The sequence below is a fragment of the Heloderma suspectum genome, chromosome 6 (assembly GCF_057233095.1).
Source record: "Heloderma suspectum isolate Gila_16-S chromosome 6, 16-S_ref, whole genome shotgun sequence".
Taxonomy (NCBI): Eukaryota; Metazoa; Chordata; class Lepidosauria; order Squamata; family Helodermatidae; genus Heloderma; species Heloderma suspectum.
This window is the reverse complement of record NC_139463.1, coordinates 95,174,577-95,198,718: the sequence shown is the minus strand read 5'-3', so window position 1 is coordinate 95,198,718 and position 24,142 is coordinate 95,174,577.

The window sequence follows — 24,142 nt, the reverse complement described above, 5'->3', positions numbered from 1 at the left end:
AGCTGAAATCCTCACAGTAGCTGAGGGAAAGTGAAATTTTCCCAGAAACAATATATTGTTCCCTGTTGTATTGCGAATTATTTTAGGGTGGCTTGGTCTAGAATGGGCAATGAAGACTCATGAACCTTGCCAAAGACCTGTTCCTGGTGGAGATGAAAACTGCTGGACTTGGTTTTGAGATGATCTTTGTGGGTTTGGCTATGGGGACCGTCATGATGAGTGCGTTCTGTTACCCATTTCTCTCCACAAGACCTCAGTGGAAGGACATTATGGCACACTTAGACCATACTTAATCATAGAGCCATTAAAATCAATTGGACTTAAGTTATTCATTGCCAAGTGAATTCCCATTTATTTCAGTAGGTCTACTTTAAGTTTGATTAAGTTTGTATCCAACTCATTCTTGGGTTAAAAAAACAAACAAAAACAAAAAAGACACCTGCTCCCATTGGCTCCCATTCATAGAGGTCTATAGGCATGCATTTCCACACAATCTGGAAACTCCTTCAATGGGATCAAACTGCTGAAAGGCTATTCAGGGCCAAATTCCTTGTAACGTTATGCCTCATTCCCGATTTGCATGTGGAAATGCTCCCATTTGCTTGAGCAGTCCAGTGTTTTTCTAGGAGGGAGGTTAAACATAGGGATGTTGTGGGTGTCTGGTTGGGGCTTGAAGCTCGGTGAGTTCTCACCAACTCAGTCCCCCGGATGCCATTCTGCAGATCCCCACACTTGCCTGACCTTGTGTGTTCAAAGTTGGGCAAGCATAGGGATCCCTGATCCCTTGCTGAGATCCCGTTTTGCATAAAAATGGTGGCTCAGCCTTTTACAGAAAGGCTGATTTTGTGCAAATGGCTGTAAAAAGCCCATTTATGCAAAATTGCAAGCATAAATTATCTATTTAGGCCATTTATGCCTGTATTTTTGCATAAATGGGCCTCTTTACAGATGCCATCTGGACAAAATCAGCCTGTCTGTAAAAAGTCAAGCTGCCATTTTTACACAAAATGGCAGCTTGGAAAGGGAGTGGAAGGCAGTTGGTGAGTGGTGCACAATGCAGGATGAGGTGAGTTCACTCATCCCTAGTTAAACATTTTATCTCTAGCCTGTTGGTAAGGAAGCAACCTTTTTGTGCCATTTTGCCTTTTTGCCTCAGAACCTTTTTTGAAAATAAGTTTGTTTCACCTGGGAAGGTGAACTAATATAGGATTGCTCTTCAAGGGAAGAATGGGTTGCAAGTGTACACTTGCTTTCCTCTTTTAGGATAAATAAAAGAAGAGCATTTTTTTCACCATATATTCAGCAGGCCTGGGACCTCCAGAATGTGTCACGCCTTATTCCTTACTCAGTGCCAATCTAATCAAGTCACACAACACTTCTATTGCTTGGCTACTTGTAACCCTAAGGAGTAGAAGACACTATGAACCAAAGACTCTGATACTTACTTCTAGAAAAGTACCACGATGAATGCATTAGCCCCAGTTAAGTTTAGGAGCTTACACCCAAAAGTGCATAGGAAACCATTTCTGCCAGCCACACATTTATGCACACAGTACCCTAAAGAGGAGACAATCCTACACTAAATAAATTCCAAGGAGAAGCCAGTTCTTATCACCAAATCCTGCTTTAGTGTTGATAAAGCCAATGGTCTGTATTTCTTTTGCTTCTGCTGAGGAAGCCTTCTCCAAGGATCACCCCTTCCTTTGCAAGTTCTTTCACATCCATGTCTATAACTGCCTGGACACACCCACCCATCTCTTTCTTGCCTTTCTTCTCTTGGACATACCACCAGCTTTTCCTTCCCTTGGCCAGACCTTGCTCTTCCCCAGGTTTTGAGTTCATGCTTTGTGCCTGCTTACACTCCTCCTGGATCATCACCCTGATTTTGTATTGCAGATAGAGCAATAAGGAGAAATAATGATATGCTTATTCCCATTTGTAATAGAATTTCCCCAGGTTTTTTTCCTCTCTCTTCTCAATCCTGTTGCAACTACCCGGCTTTGCCCCCCCCCCCATCTCATCCAAACAAAAGCTATAGTGCACTCAACCCACATCCTCTCCCTCTTCTCTGTTGGGAAAAGCTCCTATTTAATGGTTTAAAAGCTATTTTGTCATATAAAAGCCTTTATTTTCTGGAAAAGATCTGACTTGTCTCTGTTGTCCCTCAATTACCTTATGAAGACAACTCTTCTATCCAGAAGAAGTGATCTGGACATCAGGCACAATTGGCTGCTTTGCATTTTGGTTAGTGTGCTGGCAGGAACAGGCTCCAGTAGACTGATATCAGGCTGCTCTCCAGTGGAACGGAGTCAGGGTTAAATTGGGAAGAGGTCTCCCCTGAGCATGCCATTCAAACTAAATTCCTCAAAATGTTCCAGAAGAGGTTAATCCCTGAACACAGAGAAGTGGTGTGCAATAAAGTGGGGTTCATTCCTACAGATGCTATAGGATTTTAATGGAACAATGTTATGCAGAAGCAGATTCTGTACACACCAGCAATGATTAGTAGGGACTTGGTGTGAACAATACCCCAAAGGGGGGAAACATTAAGAACTGGATCATTTAAAACACTGGATGTGATATTCATTCATGTGTGTTGTGATACCGTGGGGAGGTTCCTCTACTTCAGCTCCATGACTATCCAGATATACGTATATAGCACTTAATCAGTTGCAATTTGGACTCATTTCTGCCTGATCCATTTAGTGTTTTTTTTCTTCTTTAACCAGCATATGACATTTATAAATAAGCATAAGATCCATTTGATTATTTGCAATGCACCCACAAAAAGAAACTGGAAGGAAAAAGGAAGTGTGAAACTCATGGTAGATTCACAGACTCCCGAAATAGCTTACCTGTGGAATCTTATAAATATCCAAGATATTGGCCATGTGAAGGGAGATTTTGGAGTCCAGACCCCCAATGATGGCAGCTAGATTATTCTGGATATCACATATGTAGTTAGGTATAAATTTCTCCAGAGTGGATAAGAGTAGCATTGTGGCATGGTAGGTCTTTTGTGGATTGAAATAGCTGTCATAGATACGGAAGCCCAAGGTGACATTGGGTAAGATCAGAGGGTTTTCATTGATTTCTTTTACTGCAAATGCCAAGGCCAGAATGTGCTGGTAATGTTTGGGCAATATCCTACAAATAAAGTTGCATTCAGTATCAGAAGTATATTCCTCACATACATTAAATATTGACACTGTGTTCTGCGTCATCATCATCAATATTTTATAGCATTTGTATTCTATCTTTCTTGCTATACCCTTTCACCCAAAGCAGCCTACATTAAGACCAACTCCACCCCACCCAATATCAGCACTCATCTTCTTTGGCAATAACCTACAAAGAGAGTTGCATTCTGCATCAGAAGGATATTTCACATATAGATTAATTGTTGCCCCTCTGTTTCACATTATTATTATTAGTATTATAGCACTTATATGCTATCTTTCATTTTGTACTCTTTAGCCAAGGTGGCCTAAATTAAGAGAAGAACCCAGCAATATAAGTGTTTGTGTTCAGCACATGACACTCCCTAATTCTGGAGAACATTCATTGCTTTCATGTAAATGGCTTTTAAATTTTGTGTATTATCTTTTAATGTTTTAATTTCTATAAACCTCCCAGAGAGCTTTGGCTATGGGGAGGTATAGAAATGAAATAAATAAATAAATAAAATTTATTTTATTTATATATTTATTACTTGTCTAGATCGCCACATAGCTGAAGCTCTCTGGGAGGTTTATAGAAATTAAAACATTAAAAGACAATACACAAAGTTCAAAAGCCATTTACATAAAAGCACACAGACAATTTACGCAAACAACATATAACTAAAACCAGCTTTGAATGGTCAGTCTTAACTAAAGACACATCCAGGACTGATTAAAACTCATCATGTGCTGCAAAATGCCTGGGAAAAGAGATAGGTCTTTACCTAGCACTGAAAATAAAGCGATGTCCATAGTCACAGTAGTGACTGTAAATAAATAACTATAAATAATTTATCCACCTTCTCGTAGTAATCAACTAAGTTTTCCAGGGAAACACACCCAAATAATAATAATAATAATAATAATAATAATAATAACAACAGTTATGAAGGTAGAAAGCCAGCAGGGATGTGGGGGCTATCCAGTGTATTGCACTGAGTGCCACATGTACGACTATCTGCCTGCTGGACGGAAGTCATGGGTGTGTGCTCAGTGTAATGAGCTTCTGGCTCTCAAGTAACAAGTGTGTTCCCTTGAGACCAAGGTTGCTGACCTGGAGAAGCTAAGGCAGGCAGAGAGGTTGGTGGATGAGACCTTCAGTGACCTAGTAGCTGTGTCTCACTCCCAAGGTGACAGGGAAGGGCTTACTGGGGGAAGTGTTGCTCTGCATGTCAAAGGGGGCATAGTGTTGAGCAGACTAGAACTCCTGAAAGGGATAGGCTCTTCCACAGAAGCTCTGTGGGTGACAGTACCAGGCTCCAAAACTAATTTAGTGCTATCGTCCCCCAGACCAGAATGCTCAGAGTGATCTTGAGACAAAAAACGAAATCACGGAGGCCACCAAACAAGGAGTGTTGTAATAATGGGTGACTTCAACTACCCTCATATTGATTGGACAAATGCATGTTCCAGCCAGAAGAAAGAGGTTAAATTTCCCAATGCCCTAAATGATTGTGCCCTAGAACAGTTGGTCATGGAACCTACCAGAGGGGTGGCGACCTTGGATTTAATCCTAAGTGTTGTCGCCCAGGACCTAGTACAAGATGTAAATATTGTTGAACCAATTGGAAACAGTGATCACAGTACTATCACTATAAACCTACCCGTATACTACTCTCAACATCTAAGGCCCTCCTCTGGCTGCCTACACCGAGGGAAGCTTGGAGGATGGTGACAAGGGACAGGGTCTTTTCGGTGGTGACCCCCAAATTATAGAATGATCTCCCTGACAAGGCCTGCCTGGCACCAACATTGTTATCTTTTCGGCACCAGGTTAAGACCTTTCTCTTCTCCCAGGCATTTGGCAGCATATGATAAGTTCTAATCATTCCTGGAATGTCTTATGGCTATGGTTGTTTGTTTTTGAGATTTGAAGTTGTTTTAGATATATGTTTCTTTTGTGTATATTGTCTGTTTATGTGTTTTTATGTAAATGGTTTTTAATCTCTGTATATTGTATTTTTATGTTTTTAATCTTTGTAAACTGCCCAGAGAGCTCCAGCTATTGGGTGGTATAGACATGATGATGATGATGATAATAATAATAATAATAATAATAATAATAATAAAATATCAGATTTAATATATATATTTAAGTGGAAAATTGCCAAGGAAGTCCAGCACAGTCACATTTGACTTCAACATGGTCTCTAAAATGAGGGAACTGGTGAATCAGAAGCTAAAAGGGGGAGTCGAAAGGATTAAATTCCTTTAAAATGCTTGGAGATTACTCAAAACCACAATAATAGAAGTCCAGCTAAAATGTATACACAGATTAGGAAAGGTAGCACCAAGTCAAAGAGGTTGCCAGCATGGTTAACAAGCAGTATTAAGTAGGAATGTCAGAGAATTCTGCCACGGACTCCAGTGTATGGATGTATGAAATACTTACCTGGCTCTGCGCTGGGGCATCCATGGTGGGGGGGAGGCGCTCCGTCCCTCCCCCCGGAATCCTCCCCAGCCAGCTCTGCTCCACGGCGGCTCCACAGAGCCACTGGCCGGGGCTGGCCACAGCTGGAGTCCCGGCCACGGCCGGGCAGCTGCAGCCTATCATGGTAAAAGCAGCCACACAAATGGTGGTCGCTATGCCATTTGCGTGGCTGCCTTTACTGTGATAGGCTACATAAATACTTACATAATACGATGTAAATACTTACATAGCCTATCACGGCAAAGAGCAGGGGCGCAAATGGCGTAGTGGCTGCCATTTGCGTCCCTGCTCTTTGCTGTGATAGGCTACGTAAATACTTACGTAGCCTATCACAGCTGCCTGCAAGGACGCAAATGGCAGCCGCTATGACGGCCACCATTTGTGGCTGCAGCAGCCTGGCTGCAGCCGGAACTCCAGCTGTGGCTGGCCCTGGCCAGCAGATCCACAGAGCTGCCACAGAGCAGAGCCGGCCGGGAAGGATTCCAGGGGAGAGATGGAGTGCCTCCCTCCGACCGCGGATGCCCCAGCACAGAGCCAGGTAAGTGTTTCGTACATCCCTAGTATTAAGGGAGCTATTCAAGAAAAGAGAGCTTCCTTCAGAAAATTCAACCCTTGACCAAGTGAGGAAAACAAAAGGGAGCACAAGCTTGCACAAAGGTGATGCAAGCAGACAATAACAGATGCAAAAAGCATTTTGAAGAGCATATCACTAACAACATCAAGGCCAACAATAAAGAATTCTTTAAATATATCAGAAGCAGAAAACCAGCTAGGGAGGCAGTTGGACCAGTGGATGACAATGGAGTTGAAGGAGTACTGAAGGAGGACAAGAAGATTTCAGAGGAACTGAATGAATTCTTTTCATCTGTCTTAACTGCAGAAGATATAGGACAGATACCAGTGCCTGAACTGATGTTTTCAGGAAGGGAGTCTGAGGAACAGAGGCAAATAGTGGTGACAAAAGATGAAGTTCTCAACCTTATTGATAAATTGAAAGCAAATAAAACACTGGGCCCAGATGGTATCCATCATCCTAGAGTTTTCAAAGAACTCAGATATGGAATTGCTGATCTTCTAACCAAAATGTGCAACATGTCCCTAAGATTAGCCGCTATACCAGAGGACTGGACGATGGCCAATGTAACACCAATTTTCAAAAAGGGATCCAGGGGGGATCTGGGAAATTACAGGCCAATTAGCTTAAAGTCTGTTCTGGATAAATTGGTGAAGGCATTATTAAAGATAAAATTAGTAAGCATATTGAAGGAGAAGCCCTGCTGAAAAAAGAATCAACATGGCTTCCGCAAGCCTAAGTCCTGTCTCACGAACCTTTTAGAATTCTTGAGAATGTCAATAGACATGTAGACAGGGGTGATCTGGTAGACATTGTTTACTTGGACTTCCAAAAGGCTTTTGACAAAGTCCCTCACCAAAGACTCCTGAGCAAACTTAGCAGTCATGGAATATGAGGACAGGTCCTCTTATGGATCAGTAACTGGTTAAAGAACAGAAAGCAGAAACTAGGAATTAATGGTAAATTCTCCCAATGGAGGGAAGTAAATAGTGGGGTCACACAGGGATTTGTATTAGGACCAATGCTTATCAACCTGTTCATACATGATCTGCAATTAGGAGGGAGCAGATAAATGGCCAAGTTTCCGGATGACACCAAATTATTTAGGGTAGTGAAAACAAAAAGGGATTGATAAGAACTGCAAAAGGATCTCTCCAACCTGGGAGAATCAGCATCTAAATGGCAAAAGTGGTTCAGTATTAGCAAGTGTAAAGTGATGCATGTTGGGGCAAGAAATCCCAACTTCAAGTATAGCCTGATGGGATCTGAGCTAGTGGTGACTGACCAGGAAAGAGATCTTGGGGTTGTGGTGGACAGCTCAATGAAGATGTCAACCCAGTGTGCAGCCACTGTAAAAAAGGCAAACTGCATGTTACACATAATTAGAAAAGGGACTGAGAATAAAACTGCCAACATCATACTGCCCCTATACAAATCTATGGTGCAACCACACTTGGAATATTGTGTACACTTCTGGTCACCACATCTAAAAAAAGAAAAGAAAAAGAGAGACTGTAGAGATGGAAAAAGTGCAGAAAAGGGCAACTAAAATGACAAAGGGGCTCCCCTATGAGAGAAGGTTACAACAGCTGGGATTTTTTAGCTTGGAAAGGGAGGGTAAGGGGAGACATGATAGAGGTCTACAAAAGTATGCGTGGTGTGGAGAATGTGGATAGGAAGACATTTTTCTCCCTCTATCAAAATACTAGAACTCGGGGTCATCCTATGAAGCTGATTAGTGGGAGATTCAGAACAGATAAAAGGAAGTACTTCTTCACACAGCACATAGTTAAACTATGGAATTTGCTACCACAAATGTAGTGATGGCCACCAGTTTGGATGGCTTTAAAAGGGGGGTTGACAAATTCCTGGAGGAAAAGGCTATTGATGGCTACTAGTCTTGATGGCTATGTGCTACCTCCAGTACCAGATGCAGTGAGCCTATGTACACCAGTTGCTGGGGAACATGGGTGGGAGGGTACTGTTGTGCTCATGCCCTGCTTGTGGGTTCCTGGTCGACAGCTGGTTGGCCAATGTGTGAAGAGAATGCTGGACTAGATGGACCCTTGGTCTGATCCAGCATGGCTCGTCTTATGTTCTTACGTTGGTGCCAGGCAGACCTCATTGGGGAGCTCATTCCACAGATGGGGGCCACCCATCTTATTTTTATTATTTATGTACATATTATTACTATTTATGTACATATTATTATGTAATAATAACAATAATAATTGTAATAATAATAATACTTTTAATAGGTTTGCTACTGTGAGTCAACATCATTCAAATATGCTCTTTAACACCTACAAAAAACAATGGGCTACATCCAGTTTTCAATGGGTCTGATCTATATGACCATATCTGGTTTCCAACCTTTAACTCCAATGGCAGTCTTATTATATGGTATAGGCCTTTAACACTGAGTGAGTTATGAAGACAGTTGCAATGCTTCAGATTTGTCTAAGAAAATGACATAAAAAAGAGTAAGATCCAACAGGTTGGATCCAGACATATTTAAGTTTGAGTAGACCCATTGAAAACAGTGGGACTTAAATTAGTCATGACTTACTTAGGTCCCATTAATTTAAGTGAGTCTGCTCTAAGTATGAGTGAATCTGGAACCAACCCAGTCAGTTTTAATTTCATGAATGCTGAAGGTGGTGGCAGCAGTACTCATATGGACAGTAAGGTAAAGGGCATCGAAAGATTGTGTGTGTGTGTGTGTTCATGCATTTGTGTGAATCTCTAGGTTCTGGTGGGGTGGAGCCTGAATCAATTCATCTTTCTTTGGATCACCATATATGGTTGCTGAGAAGTGTCAAGGAAGATACCTCAATTGTATTCAGCTGTAAGTAAGAAGGCATGTTCTGTATATTGATATTAACTATTTCAACAAAAAAATCCCTGTTGAATAAATAAAAGACGGGCATATGAGTGGAGAAAAAAAATGAGCGTAACTACAGAGGAACTGGATGCAACACAGAGACTGGTGGAGGGATGAAGTGAAAGCAGGAGGACAAATAGAATATAAAAAGTAAAATAGCTTTGAAAAGCTAAAATGCATTATCAAGAGACTTCTTTCATGTGAAGAAAACATAGGTTCTTTTCTTCACCTTCGCTGTAATTGTATTCATTCTTTTAAGTTCTGGTCATTCTAGTGACACAATCAAATGATATAACATTGATTTGACAAACAACTCAGTCCTTACAAAAGTTCCTCTGACAATGTTGGAGGGGGGTGTTCAGTGAAAGCAATTGGACTGGAGATGAAGCCAGTGATAGAAGCCATGGCACCAATGATGAGGTCTCCTGACTGGTGATACTCATGAAGTGGAGGGTAAGGATTTTGGACCCTACCTTTCGCAATATGAGACTTGCATACCATGGGAGAAAGCAGTAACAACAGTAACTCCACTAAAATCACCATCCTCAGTATAAAGGCAAACTTCCCTCTACACACAGAGATTCCCTAATTTTCTTCTACAACTCTATCATTGCCTTTTCTTAGGGTCCTCTCCCTATTTCTAAATGTTACTGACAAAATTTATAACATCCTTTGCAGTCTGTGTTATTAGTTTTGCTAGTGGCCACTGAAATTCCAGAGGGGTATAGAGAAACAGAGGAATTAATCACCATCATTTTGATAATTGGAGAAGAAGGTGATTATCAGTTTGAATCTGGGAACATTCTGTGGAACTGTAGAAAAAAAATATGTGTTACATCTGCACAATACTGTTTTTCCCCTCCCATTTTAAAAGAAAGAGAGGGACAAAATGGTTTGGGATGGCCCACAGAAAGAAAGTGACAAAAGAAAAATAGTCTAGTATACAATCGGGGGGTGGGGGATGAATCTGTTTGATGATAATGCTGGCCTTCTTGAGAAGATGACCTTGAGTGATTCGCACTGCAATCCTATACACCAGGGGTAGGCAACATGCAGCCCGCAGACCTCATACGGCCCCTTCTCACCTGTGTACAAACTCACACACATTGTGGGTGAACGGAGGGGGGAAATAAAGAGATGAGACATGTATATGGTAATAAAACTCGGGCTGCATTTATTGAAAAGCTGCAAAGGGGGAAGAGCTAGGCAGGCAACTCATCGAGGCCAGCAACTAGCCAGGCAATATATCAGGCGAAACAGTCTGTGCCTGCTGAGTGGCATCTGTAAGATTGCCACCACTCAGGACTACCCCACTTGGGAAAGGGAGGCCTTCCCTTGTCACCCCCTTCTGGGCCGCAAAACACCAAGTGAGTGAGGTGAGTTGGCCTCACAGGTAATCCTTATCCTCCCACTGGGGCCACAAAACCCTGAGCAGGAAGCCTCAGCCATCACCTGTCACCTAAATGGTGCCTCAGAATACTCACCATCCCTGTTCCTGCATTCCAACCCACCCATAACTGCCTACCTACAATGAAATGTGATCAAATTGACCTAAGAGTCAAAACATAACCAGATTTACCTATACAACACTCCCACCCCACTTACAGTGTGAAGTAGGCAAAAAGACACATAGCCCAGGCCAATCAGACTATGAGCCAAAAACTCCTACTTGGCCTCCAAGAGGGCGACCGGCAAAGCCCACACTGCATACAGGGACGGAGGGAGGGAGCTGTGCTTCAAAGTGGTTGAAGGGAAGGGCCCTGTATGCTAACATGCCTCATGAGCTCCTACCCCAGCAGTGGCACCATACGACAAATGCCAATGGCTACAAGATCAGCCTTGGATGGCCTTCTCTCTGTCCCATCAGGCAGGACAGCTAGACTGGTGGAGATGAGGGAGAGGGCCTTCTCTGTGGTGGCTCCCACTCTGTGGAACTCTCTCCCTAGGGAACTCTGCCATGCCTCCTCTTTAATGAGCTTCCGCCGCGCATTAAAAACGTGGTTGTTCAGGCAGGCATTTGGGGTGGGTTAGGGTATTTTTAGAAATATGGTGTTTTTACTGTAGAATTTTATTGTTTTAAACTGTTTTATTATACACTTTGTACATCGCCCAGAGTGGCTGGGTGACAGTCCTCCATCTTTCTGTTTATTGTAGGGGTGTATGAATTCCCTACCTCGGTCTGTTTCGGGGTGTCCGCGGGAGGGGGGGAATCCCCTCCATGCTTCTCATGCCCTGCATTGGATAGGCAGTTGCCTCCGAGTTCAGAGGCAGACGCCTATCTGAATAGGATTGAGCCCTTAGTCTGTGTGGGAAACGTGCACAATTTGGGAGCACACTTTTTAAAGAATGCATTGAAATGGGCTCTTCTTTGGTTCAAAAAGAAAAAACCACCCACACACTTGTGTTTGGGAACAGGAACAAGATGAACTGAGCTCAGAAGTGAAAACAGAAGTATCTTGACAAGCTCGAACATTGTTAATTCTACCATCCATACTCACTGGAGGTCTTCAAGGAGAGGCTTGAGGATGCTCAAGCTCGAAATGTCCTTCATCAAGCAGGGGGTGGATTAGATGGTCTTCAAGATCTCTTCCAATTCCATGATTCTATGATATAGACAATTCTACTCCAAATATCTGGCAGGTGCATGAATTGTAAGCATTCCATAGGCAGATGTAGATAAACATTCCTGTGAAATATTGTAAATCAAATGTGAAGAGGAAAATAAAGGAGAATAGTCTATAGATGGCAGAAGTCAAGAAAAAAAAGATCCACAGAAAATAGGGGTTGGTAATCCAGAGAACTTCATTCTTGGATGATAGGTAATATGTCTCAAAGAGAGGTAATACGTCTCAAAAAGGTGCACATAAAGGGAAACAACGCATGTCCAGTTCCCCAGGAAAAAATAAACCATCTGTGTTTTGCACAGACATTTTTTTTTAGTTTCTGAATTTGTGAAAATTCACATTTGCAAAAATGTGCAAATTCTCCCAAAATGCACAAATTCCACCCAAATGTGGATTTTCATACTTTAGCCAATGGGGGAAATGCACATGTATGGCCATTTTTGTTTAAAAGCATATTTTTCTATGACAACATTTGTGCAAAATTCCTGATGGTTGGAAAAATGATCTGCAAATCCAAGGGATGGACGAAAGTCCCTTACCTGGTCCCGCAGCTTTTTCGGTGTGGGGGGGGAGGCGCTCCGTTTCTCCCCCTGAAATTCTTGGCAGGTGGGGAGGCGCCCCGTCCCTCCCCTCCAAAATTCTGGCCGGAGGGGAGCGCCCTGCCTCTCCGGCCGCGAAAGAAAAAAGTAAAGTAAAAAAACCACAAAAAACGTGATAGGCTACATAAAGATTTACATAGCCTATCACGGCTAGATTTTCAAAGTCAGCCATGATAGGCTACGTAAAGATTTACATAGCCTATCACGGCTGACTTTAAAAATCTCGCCGTGATAGTCTACGTAAATCTTTACGTAGCCTATCACTTTTTTTTTTTTACTTGGTAATGGCGGCGGTGGCAGCCGGTCGGAAGACTGGCTGCCGCCGCCGTCACTACCGCCCCGCCGCCGCATCACCACCGGGACCCGCCGCCGAGAGGGACATTCGCACGAGGTAAGTCCCATCCCGGGAGGGGGGGCGGGGGGGCAGAGAATTTCCCCACCAATTTCGGGGGGCAGAATGCACTGGCATTGGGCCTTCCGGAGATTCGTTGAGAAATTCTCCGACATCCCTAGCAAATCCACAGAATCCGCCTAACAGGGGAAAAGCCAGTCCGCTGCGGAATTCACGGGTTGGGTTCATAAAAATCCTGCTGGTTTCTCTGACATCCCTAGTTTTGCTGGATACAAGACTCACATTGTCCTTCAGTAAATACAGCAATGGGTGGGGCTACAAGAAAGAGCAGAACAATGCGCTGCTGAGAATCCTTGCCAGGCAAAAATCTGTGAAAGCCAAGGTGGCTGGAGTGGCAACATCACACTATTCGTCCAGTTCCACTTCACTGACTGGCTCTGTAACACACACAATATGGACAGACACGACTAAGGCTTATGCATCACTCCTGTGAACTGTGTCCGTGCACATTGCCCCTCTTAGCGAGGGATGTACGAATCCCACTCACCCATCCGGTCCAGGGCATCCATGGTGGGGGGGATGTGTTCCATCCCTCCCCCCAGAATCCTCCCCGGCTGGCTCTGCTCCACGGTGACTCTACAGAGCCACCAGCCAGGTCCAGCCGCAGCCAGAATTCTGGCCGCTGCCGGGCAGCCGCCATTTGCGCCCCTGCTGTTTGCTGTGATAGGCTACGTAAGTATTTACATAGCATATCATGAAGAAAGGCAGCCACGCAAATGGCGGCTGCTACGACGGCTGCCATTTGCAGCCGCAGCAGCCCGGCAGCGGCCGGGGAGACCAGTCGGAGCCGCCGTCACATCCGCTGCCGCCGCCGGAGCTGCTGCTGCTGCCGCATCTGCCACCAGGTAAGCTCCATCTGAGGGGGATTCCACGGGGTGGTGGTGGGGGGGATTGCCCCGTTCTGCCATGGACTCCAGGGGGGGCAATCCCCCCTGCTTTAGAGTCCAGCCTCACTGGAGTCTGTGGTGGAATTCTCCAACATCCCTACACTTAGCCAATTCCAGGTGGCCTGTTGAGGCAATACATAATTGCACAAAGCCATGAAATTTAATGAACAAAAAGCTACAGTTTACAACAAAACAACAAAACACCCCCCCCCCCAACAACCTTAAGGCTGTACAGCTTTCAACTAAGCAACAGCTTTCAACCAAGTACCCCCAGATATGTTGGTCTGCAACTCCCATTCTTGTCAGCCAGCATGGCATCCTCTTATCCAGAATTAGGATAGATCATATGGAATCTACCAAGGAACTCCAAAACAGGTGCAGCACTTTGAATAGACTATCTTAAACCAAATGAGGAGGCAACTAATGGGTCCTGAATACCTAATCAGGGCAGCTCTAAGATAGGCTATTTTAAGTGTTGCACTTGTTTTAGAGTTCCTTGGTGGATCATAGATAAATGTTCTGTCCTAACTCTGGAAAAAAGGGATGCTCTAGAACAGCCTTCCCCAGCCTGGTGCCCTCCAGATGTTTTGGGCTACAACCCCCAGCATTCCTGACCATTGGCCATGCTACCTGGGGCTGATGGGAAATAAAGTCCAAAATATCTGGAGGGCATCCGGTTGGGACAGGTTACCACTGTTGTTGTAATACCTGCTACAAGTGCGAGCCAATGTAGTATAGTGGTTAGAGTGTTGGACTGGGGATTAGGAGATCCGGGTTCTAGTCCTCACTTGGCCATGAAGCTTGCTGGATGACTTTGGGGCAGTAACTTACTCTCAGCCTAACCTACCTCACAGGGTTGTTGTGAGGATAACATGGAGAGGAGGAGGATTATGTACGCCACTTGGGTCCCTTGAAAGAGGAAAAAAGGAGGGATATAAATACATATATACATACATACATACATACATACATACATACATAAATGTGATAGAGGCTGTGTTTGGGAATTGTGGTTTCCTTCCCCTGTGCTGAAGTGATCTATTTGTCATTTGTAGACTTAGGCTGCAATCCTACATACGCCTGAATGGGAGTATGCCCCATTGAACTCAATAGGACTTGGTTCTGAGTAGTCATCCAGAGAATTCTACTGCTAATGAACACCTGCACAGGACTAGGAAAATGTATAGCCATGTAATAAATGTTTGTGTATGAAGCAGCCCCTATTTAAAGGGTGCATTAAGCCATATGGGATTTCTGAATACTCAAAAAAGTAAAATTCTATAAAGTAACAACTTGCATACTACATACAAAATGTATGTGCTAAAGTGTTTAAGTTGTTGTTGTTGTTTTAAAGTATCACACTGAAGTTAGAATGACATCATGGCCTCCTTCCCTGTTGAATAGGAAGGCAAATCACTCCCCCCCCCCAAGAGGAAATGTATCGTTCTGCAAAAATCAAAGCTGTTGTAGTATGATATGGGGAGGAAAAATCATCTTTTTTTAAAAAAAAAATAATGTTTACACATGAGGGTGTTAAGTGCTGGTAGGGATGTATGAAACTCACCTTTTCACAGAATCTTTCGCGGTGGGGGGGAGGCACTCCGTCCCTCCCCCCGGAATCCTCGATGGGGGGGGAGGCGATCCAGTCCTCCCCCCTGGAATCAATGGCCAGCTCCGCTCCGCAGCCAGGACGCGGAGCAGCTGGCCAGGGCCGTCCGCAGCCGGATTTCCAGACGCGGACAGGCTGCTGTGGACACAAATGGCAGCCACCGTAGCGGCCGCTATTTGCGTCCAGCCAGGCAGCTGTGATAGGCGTAAATTCTACGTAAGAATTTACGTAGCCTATCACGGCTAACCCCCCCCCCCCAGCGTACGCAAATGGCGGCAGCTACGGCGGCCGCCATTTGCGTTTCCTATTTTTCACCTATTTACTTTACGTAAATATTTGCGTAAGATAAAACGGCAAAAAAAAGGGAACGCAAATAGCGTAGTGGGCGCTATTTGTGTTCCTTTACTTTGCGCCATTCTAGCCTACGTAAATATGGGGGTTTAGCTGTGATAGGCTACGTAAATTCTTACATAGCCTATCACGGCTGCAAGGATGGCAATGGCGGCGGCAGCAGCCTGGCTGCAGCCGCCCAGGAGACCAGCCACCGGAGCTGGCGCCGCTGCCGGAGCTGCCACCGGAATCACTGCCGCCGCTGCCACATCCGCTGCATGTACCCCAGGTAAGTGCCATCCAGGGGGATTCCGTGGGGGGGGGGGCGGCGGGGGGGCAGGGGGCCGTTCCGCCATGGATTCTGGGGGAATCCGTGGTGGAATTCTCTGCCATTCCTAGGTGCTGGCTCTGCCCTTGATCACACAGGGCTGAGCACACAAGGAAGAATAGCCCATGTTACTCCTCCAGTGCCATATATACGACACTCAGTAAACAGAAAACCTATATCTCATGTATTGACAACTAATTTTGGAGTCTGCAGATCTGAACTGCCCTGATGAGGTATTCTCGAACTGTGGTGCTGGAGAAGACTCTTACGAGTGCCCTGGACTGCAAGGAGGTCAAATCAGTCCATCCTAAAGGAAATCAACCCTGAGTGCTCATTGGAAGGACAGAGACTGAAGCTGAAGCTCCAATATTTTGGCCACCTAATGCGAAGAGAAAACTCCCTGGAAAAGACCCTGATGCTGGGAAAGACTGAAGGCCAAAGGAGAAGGGGACGGCAGAGGATGAGATGGCTAGATAGCATCACGGATGCAATGAATATGGACTTGAGCACACTCCAGGAGAGAGCGGAGGACAGGAAGGCCTGGCGTGCTATGGTCCATGGGGTCACGAAGAGTCGGACACGACTGAACGACTGAACAACAACGATGAGGTATTCAAGGTTCATCTGTTGTCTCCTCATTTGGTTTAAGACATTTGGATATTCAGAATGGATGCCCACGCCAGGAGTTGGATATTCAGAATGGATGCCCACACGTGCTGCAATGCACCATGGCTTAAATAAGCCATGGTGTGCTGTGGTAATTCATGTGAAGCAGGCCAATGAGTCACTGTTGACAGAGGGGTGTGTGTGTGTGTGTGCGCGCATGCACGTGTGTGTGTTTTGCTTTTTGTTTAAACTTCTCTTTCTCCCTCAAACTTTCACCAATATTCCTCGTCGAAAGTGGACTGCTTCCAAATCTGAACACTCCTGAAGATTTGGGATTTGGGGGCCATCTGCACGGCACCACTTTCAACATTCACTCTGTCGGATCTACACAGCATTGAAGCTGCGCATTAGCGTCTGCTGCGGTACATGTGCGATATACTGCAGACTTCTCCAATGTAAACATCTGCTGTGCCCTGACACATGGCCATTAAAGTGAAGTAAATTGCAGCAGTCACGCTGCTCTTTTTTAAAAAATAAATAAATAATTATATTTAATTGTGAGCTGTGGAGCATTGTGAGGGTGGGGATGCAACACTTAGGGGTTTAGTGGCTGTTCTGTATTTCAGGGGTTCTAGTGTGTCTGTGGCTTAGTGGTTAAGATGCTGAATTGCAGACTGGAAGGTCAGCAGGACGGCAGTTCGAGACCTGAGTGCTGCATGACGGAGTGAGCTCCCGTCTTCAGTCCCAGCTCCTGCCAACCTAGCAGTTCGAAAGCAAGAAATTGCAAGTAGATAAATAGGTACCTCCTCGGCGGGAAAGGTAACAGCGTTCCGTGCACCTCCGTGTTCAGTCATGCCGACCACATGACCATGGAAGCGTCTTCGGACAGCGCTGGCTCTTCGGCTTAGAAACGGGGATGAGCACCGCACCCTAGAGTTGGACATGACTGGCTGGGGACACCTTTAACTTTTAGTGTGTCTGTCCATTCCTCTTTGGTAAGAAGTGGGTAGTCTGCTCCTTCGTTACCATGTCAACTGTTTGTATGCAATTACAGTGGCAGTCCTTAGCCCTGCTACTGCACTTCCTTCACCCCTGCTGGTCTCTCCCCACCCCCCACAATTTACCAGACAAAAGCAACATTAGTTCCATTTTCTTTCTTCCTTTTTCCTTTTGTTTACTTGCACTGCAGAGGAAAGTGTTTGCCTGCAGCTTCCCACCATCACTATTTGTTTCTGAGCCATATGTCTGGCATAGGAGCATTCATGGAAATGAAGATGGCAGTGGTTGGAGGCCCACACTTAGCTTTGAAGCAGTCCCAGCTGCCAGTAAGAACACTTGTTACTTAAAAAAAAAAAAAAAGTAGACGCAAGGTGTCTTGGAAGATGCGAAGGGAGGTTTCTTGGGGTAAATTGGTGCCCATGGGCACCATGTTCGCTATTGCCAGTGTAGGGGAAAAACTGGAGGCTAAAATTTTAGGACCCCTGGTATTGGATACCTCAGTACACTTACTTTAAACAGCCTCAGCTTGGCCCTGATGTTGTAGGTGAGGTTCCTTTGGGGACTGAGATAGAGAGAGTGTTCACATTCACTCAGATTCCCTTAAATTCTACAAATAAGGACTAAAGCAAAAACATAAACTAAATGCATTTATGAAAGAAAGATTAAGAAAGATGAAGTTTAACTTCAGCAACAAAACAAAGATAAGGCATAGGCATACATCTTACTACTCACACTTGAACTTTACAAGCAAGGTGATCCTCCTTTTTCTGGTAAAGATATGGAACTTTATTGTGAATAAATCTCATAGAGGCCCTGCAACCAGAAAGACACCCTTCTCCCATCATAGAATCATAGAATAGTAGGGTTGGAAGGGGCCTATAAGACCGTCAAGTCCAACCCCCAATCATGCATGAACTTAAATACTCTTTCAAACTTGATGACCTCCTTCTTATTACACATTCTAAAATCCTTACATCTATTGGTCTATGTAACATTACAGGTCATCCTATTCCCAGAAAATCCATTGACTACAAAACAGGTCTACGTTTTGTCCCCAATATCACGTCTATCCTTGACATGAGGTGTTGACTACAAAACAGGTCTAAGTTCTCCTTTTTACGTGCTCAACAGCTGCTCGTTTTCTTCCCTTTATCTCCAGCAGAAGCTCAAACCACAACATGTTCTTATCTATTACCCCTTACTTTTTACCCAGTTTCCTTATAATTTATTTATTTATTAAATTTATTAATCACCCATCTGGCTGGTCACCCAGCCACTCTGGGCGATGTACAAAGTGTATAATAAAACAGTTTAAAACAATAAAATTCTACATTAAAAGCATCATATTTCTAAAAAATACCCTAACCCACCCCAAATGCCTGCCTGAAAAACCACGTTTTTAATGCGTGGTGGAAGCTCATTAAAGAGGGGGCATGGCAGAGTTCCCTAGGGAGAGAGCTCCACAGAGTGGGGCCACCGCAGAGAAGGCCCTCTCCCTCATCCCCATCAGTCTAGCTGTCCTGGCTGATGAGACATCAGAGAGAAGGCCATCCAAGGCTGATCTTGTTAAGCAGCCTGTCTGGTGTTGCTGTAGGCACTCCTTAAGAACCATATAGGGTTTTAAAGGTCAAAACCAACACCTTGAATTTGGCCCGGAAAACAACTGGTAACCAGTGCAACTCCTTCAGCACTGGAGTGATGTGATCTTGCCTGCGGCTGCCTTTAATCAGGCGAGCCACTGCGTTCTGTACCAGCTGCAGCTTCCGAACCATCTTCAAGGGTAACCACACATAGAGCGCATTACAGTAGTCTAAATTAGAGGAGACCAGGGCATGTACTACCAATGGGAGCAGATAGTTGGGAAGGTAGAGGCACAGCTGCCGTATCAGATGGAGTTGGTCCGGTGCTGTCCAGCTCACAGCTGACACCTGAGCCTCCATGGACAGCTGGGAGTCTAAAATGACCCCTAGGCTGCAGACCTGGTCTTTCAAGGGTAGCCATACCCCATTCAACGCCAGGTCAACATCCCCCAACCTCTTCTTGTCTCCCACCAAAAGTACCTGGGTCTTGTCTAGGGATGTACGAAAGTCACTTAGCGTTTCACAGATCTGCTTTGTGGTGGGGGGGAAGGCGCTCTGTCCCTCCCCCCGGAATCCTGCCCGGCCAGCTCTGCTCCACGGGGATTCCGCGGGGCCGCCGACTGGCTCCGCCCGCAGCCGGACATCCAGCCACTGAGCAGCAGGGACGCAAATGGAGGCAGCCATAGCCGCTGCCGTTTGAGTCCCTGTACTTAACCATGATAGGCTACATAAATATTTATGTAGCCTATTAAGGCAAAGTAAAAAATAAACGCATACACAAATGGCGGCAGCTACGGCGGCCGCCATTTGCATTCGCTATTTTTCGCCGTTCTCACCTACGTAAATATTTACATAGGCTGGAACGGCTAAAAATAGCAAACGCAAATGGCAGCCGCTGTAGCCGCCGCCATTTGTGTACACTGCACCCAGCTGTGGCTGGCCAGGAGACTAGCCACTGCCACTGCCCCTGCCACCCCTGCTGCCGCCCCTTCCGCCGCCCCTTCCGCCGCCCCTGCCGCCACCCCTGCTGCCCCTGCTGCCCCCACACCTGCTGCCCCCACCACCGCCGCACCTTCTGCCGCTGCCGCCCCCGCTGCACCTGCCGCCCCCACACCTGCTGCTGCCGCCCCGCCCCTTATGCCGCCACCGCTGCCCCTTCCGCTGCCGCCTCGCCACTGCCACGCCGCTGCCGAAACCGCCACCGCCGCATCCGCCACATCCGCCCCAGGTAAGTGCCGTCCCAGGGGGTTCTGCGGGGCGGGCGGGGGGCAGAAGGCCGTTCTGCCACAGATTCTGGGAGGCCGAATGCCAGTGCATTCGGCCTCACTGGCATCTGTGGCGAAATTCTCTGCCAGCCCTGGTCTTGTCAGGGTTCAGCTTCAGCTTATTCCTCCCCATCCAGCCACTCGCCATCTCCAGAGATTTGCACAGGGATTCTATGGCCAACCTTGGTGAAGATTTGAACGAGAGGTAGAGCTGCATGTCATCTGCATATTGATGACACCGCACCCCAAACCTCCTGATGATAGCCCCCAGCAGCTTCACATAGATTTTAAATAGCATCGGGGAGAGGATGGAACCCTGTGGCACCCCACAAGTTTGCGGCCATGGGTCTGAAACCTCCTTTCCCAGTGCTACCCTCTGGTACCTGCCGGAGAGGAAGGACCAGAACCACCACAATACGGTGTCTCCTATGCCCAACCCCTCCAGGCAGTCCAGGAGGATACTGTGGTCAATGGTATCAAAAGCAGCTGCGAGGTTGAGGAGAACAAGGAAGGCACATTCGCCCCTATCCAGAGCCCTCCTCGTATCATCCACCAAGGCAACCAAGGCTGTTTCTGTCCCATGCCCAGGCCTGAAGCCCGACTGAAATGGATCTAGATAATCGGCTTCTTCCTATAAGGAAGGTTGATAAGGTTGGAAGGTTATCAAAACATCTCTTATTAATTTATATATGGCATCTAGCAAATATCTAATACAATAAATCTTGGTCTTAGCATTAATTCCACTTATAAGCACCATCTCTTACCCCTTCAACTCTAAACTCCCTATACCCCATATTGTACCCAAATGCAAATTGCAAGGCCCAAGAAAAATCCTTACACCAGCTTTGGCAGACCAGAAATTTAACTGCTTCTCTCTGGTCATTCAGTGAAGGAAATGGGGGAGGGTCCTTCTGGGACTTGTCATTGTGTTTCTGGCCTGCCTGACCCTAACCACCTTCCTTTCTATTCCTATATATAATGTTTGAAATTATATATACTGTAATGTTTGAAATTAATTCCACCATGTCTATAGAAAAATAGTTTTCCACCAATTAGTCAGTGGCAGGAAGGAATTTTACCCAGGATCACTATTGCCTGTAGTTACCTAGGGTTTCCCCTACCCCCTTTCTCATAGCAGTCTTTTGGTGAGATATATAGTTACATCATTGGTGCTGCAGTGCTGTTAACAATATTTTGGCAAACCAAATGTCAAGTAGAAAGGATACTACAGAATAGGGATGGCGGAGAATTCTGCCATGGATTGCAGTGAGGCCGAATGCACTGGCATTCGCCCCCCCGGAATCCGTGGCAGAATGGCCTCATGCCCCCCCGCCCGCCCCGCGGAACCACCTGGGACGGCACTTACCTGGGGCGGATGCAGTGGATGTGGCGGCAGCTTCGGCGGCGGGTGCGGCGGCAGTGCGGTGGCGGCATGGCGCGGCAGTGGCGTGGCAACAGTGGCAGAAGGTGCGGTGGAGGCGGGGTTGGCGGAAGGTGCAGCGGGGGTGGCAGGTGTGGCGGTGGGGGTGGGGGCGGCAGGTGCAGCGGCAGGGGTGGCAGTTGCGGTGGCAGGTACCACGGCGGGGGCGGCAGTTGCGGCAGTGGCAGGGGTGGTGGCGGAAGGTGCGGCGGCGGAAGGTGCAGTGGTGGGGGCAGTGGAAGGTTCGGTGGCAGGGGCAGCAGATGCGGCGGGGGCGGCAGTTGCGGTGGCGGGGGCGGCAGTTGCGGCGGCGGTGGGTGCAGGGGCGGGGGCGGCGGGGGCCATCCTCAATGGTGGATGATGTTTAGGCCCTCCCAGGGCCTGGGCCATGACTGGAGGCTGAGGAGCCTGCTGAGGTCCCAGCCCTTTGGGAAGAGGGGGAGTGCCCCCCAAGTCCCAGTGAGTGATAGTACCAGAAGAGGCAGGCCCAACTCAGATATCCTTGATGAAGTGCCATGCTGCAGCAGAGGTCTAATCAGGAGGAAAGAGGCACCTCATGCATACAGGGCTCTCCTCATGAGGAGGATTCTCTCCAATCAAAGGCTAGTAGAAGCTTAGAGAAGCTGCTGGAAAAAAAATGTCTGTGTTTGATTCTAGCTCCAGCCTGCTACCCTGTCTCTGGACCTTGCCTTCTGTTTGGACCCATCTCTGTAAGTGACCTTGGCCTGGATTTGACTACTCTCTTTCTGTAACCCCCTTTATCTGTACTGTCTGGCTTGCTATTTGTTACTCCAGATCTTACTCTTTGTGGACTCTGGACGTGCTTGCCCCTCTGTTGTATCTTCAGCCACTGATTCACCAGACCACAGCCCTGCCTGAGCACTCGGGGAAACAGGACACCATTGACACTGCTACTGTTGAATGAGTGAAGTCTACCATCTGTTCTGTTATTCTATTGATGAAATTATGAGGTGGGTGGATGTTGTACATCAAATAATGAATCCTCATACAGAAAGGAAGGAGAGTTCTTGTGAAATCACCACAATTGTGGAAAAAAGTTATCTAAAGTGATCTGACTCAGACAGTACCTTGGAGAAAAGTAGTCCCATAGGAAATATGGCATCTCATGTGGGAAAGACTGATGGAAAAATCTGACTAATAGCAAAACAGAACCATGAACAGGAAACAAAATAGGCTTGCTAAATAAACACTTCATAATATTAATGAATATTAAATTATTTTAAATAGGTCAGGTTAATTCATTGGACATTTTTTACTGAACCCATTACACTGAAAGATCTGAGAGTGAGATAACAAGTTTTATTGCTTTGAATTATGACCACAGGCAGAGATCCTAACATGTAAGGGTTCACAAAAAGTGCTCCAACAATCTCCTCATCAGCAAATTCCACTTGAGAATATTGTTGCTGATGATAACCATAATAACAACAACAAATGTTTATGGGCTTAAGGAAGTGTTCCTGAAAGGGAAAATGGGGAGGGTGGTTTTAACATACATGATATCTTCCACGAAGACAAATCTTGATTCATTTTGTCCAAATGCAGGGAGTATTTGGAGACCTGTGGGGAAGATTTATATAAGGGAGATGCAGCAAAGAAAACTATTAAGAATATTCTACTGCACGACTTCCAGCTGAGACCTATTAGGGATGTCAGAGAATTCTGAGACGGATCTCGGTGAGGCCGAATGCCAGTGCATTCGGCTCCCCGAAATCCATCACGGAATGAAGCCCCTGCCCCCCCAACCCACGAAAGGCACGCGGGACGAAGTCCCCGCCGCCCGCGCCCCACGAAAGGCACACGAAACACAGCACTTACCTGTTCCCGTCTGCACTACTTTGTGAATGGCGGCCGTCCTGCGGCCGCCATTTGCTTTGTCTTCATAGCCGTGATAGGCTACGTAAATACTTACATAGCCTATCACAGCTAACGCAAGGACGCCATTTGCATCCCTGCAGAGGCCGTGATAGTATTTATGTAGCCTATCACGGCAGGGGGGAAAAAACCCCAGCGTATGCAAATGGCGGCGGCTACCGCCATTTGCGTATGCTGGGTTTTTTTCCCCTGCTGTGACAGGCTATGTAAGTATTTACGTAGCCTATCACGGCTCAATACAGGGACGCAAATGGCGGTGGCTATGACAGCTGCCATTTGCGTCCCTGCAGGGCTGCCCAGCAGCTGGATGTCCGGCTGCGGGCGGCCGGATCCGGCAGGGCAGGATTCCAGGGGGGAGGACCGGATCGCCTCCCCCCTGTTGAGGATTCCGGGGGGAGGGACGGAGCGCCTCCCCCCCCCACGGATTGCCTGCGCAGAGCCAGGTAGGTGTTTCGTACATCCCTAGGACCGATGTCG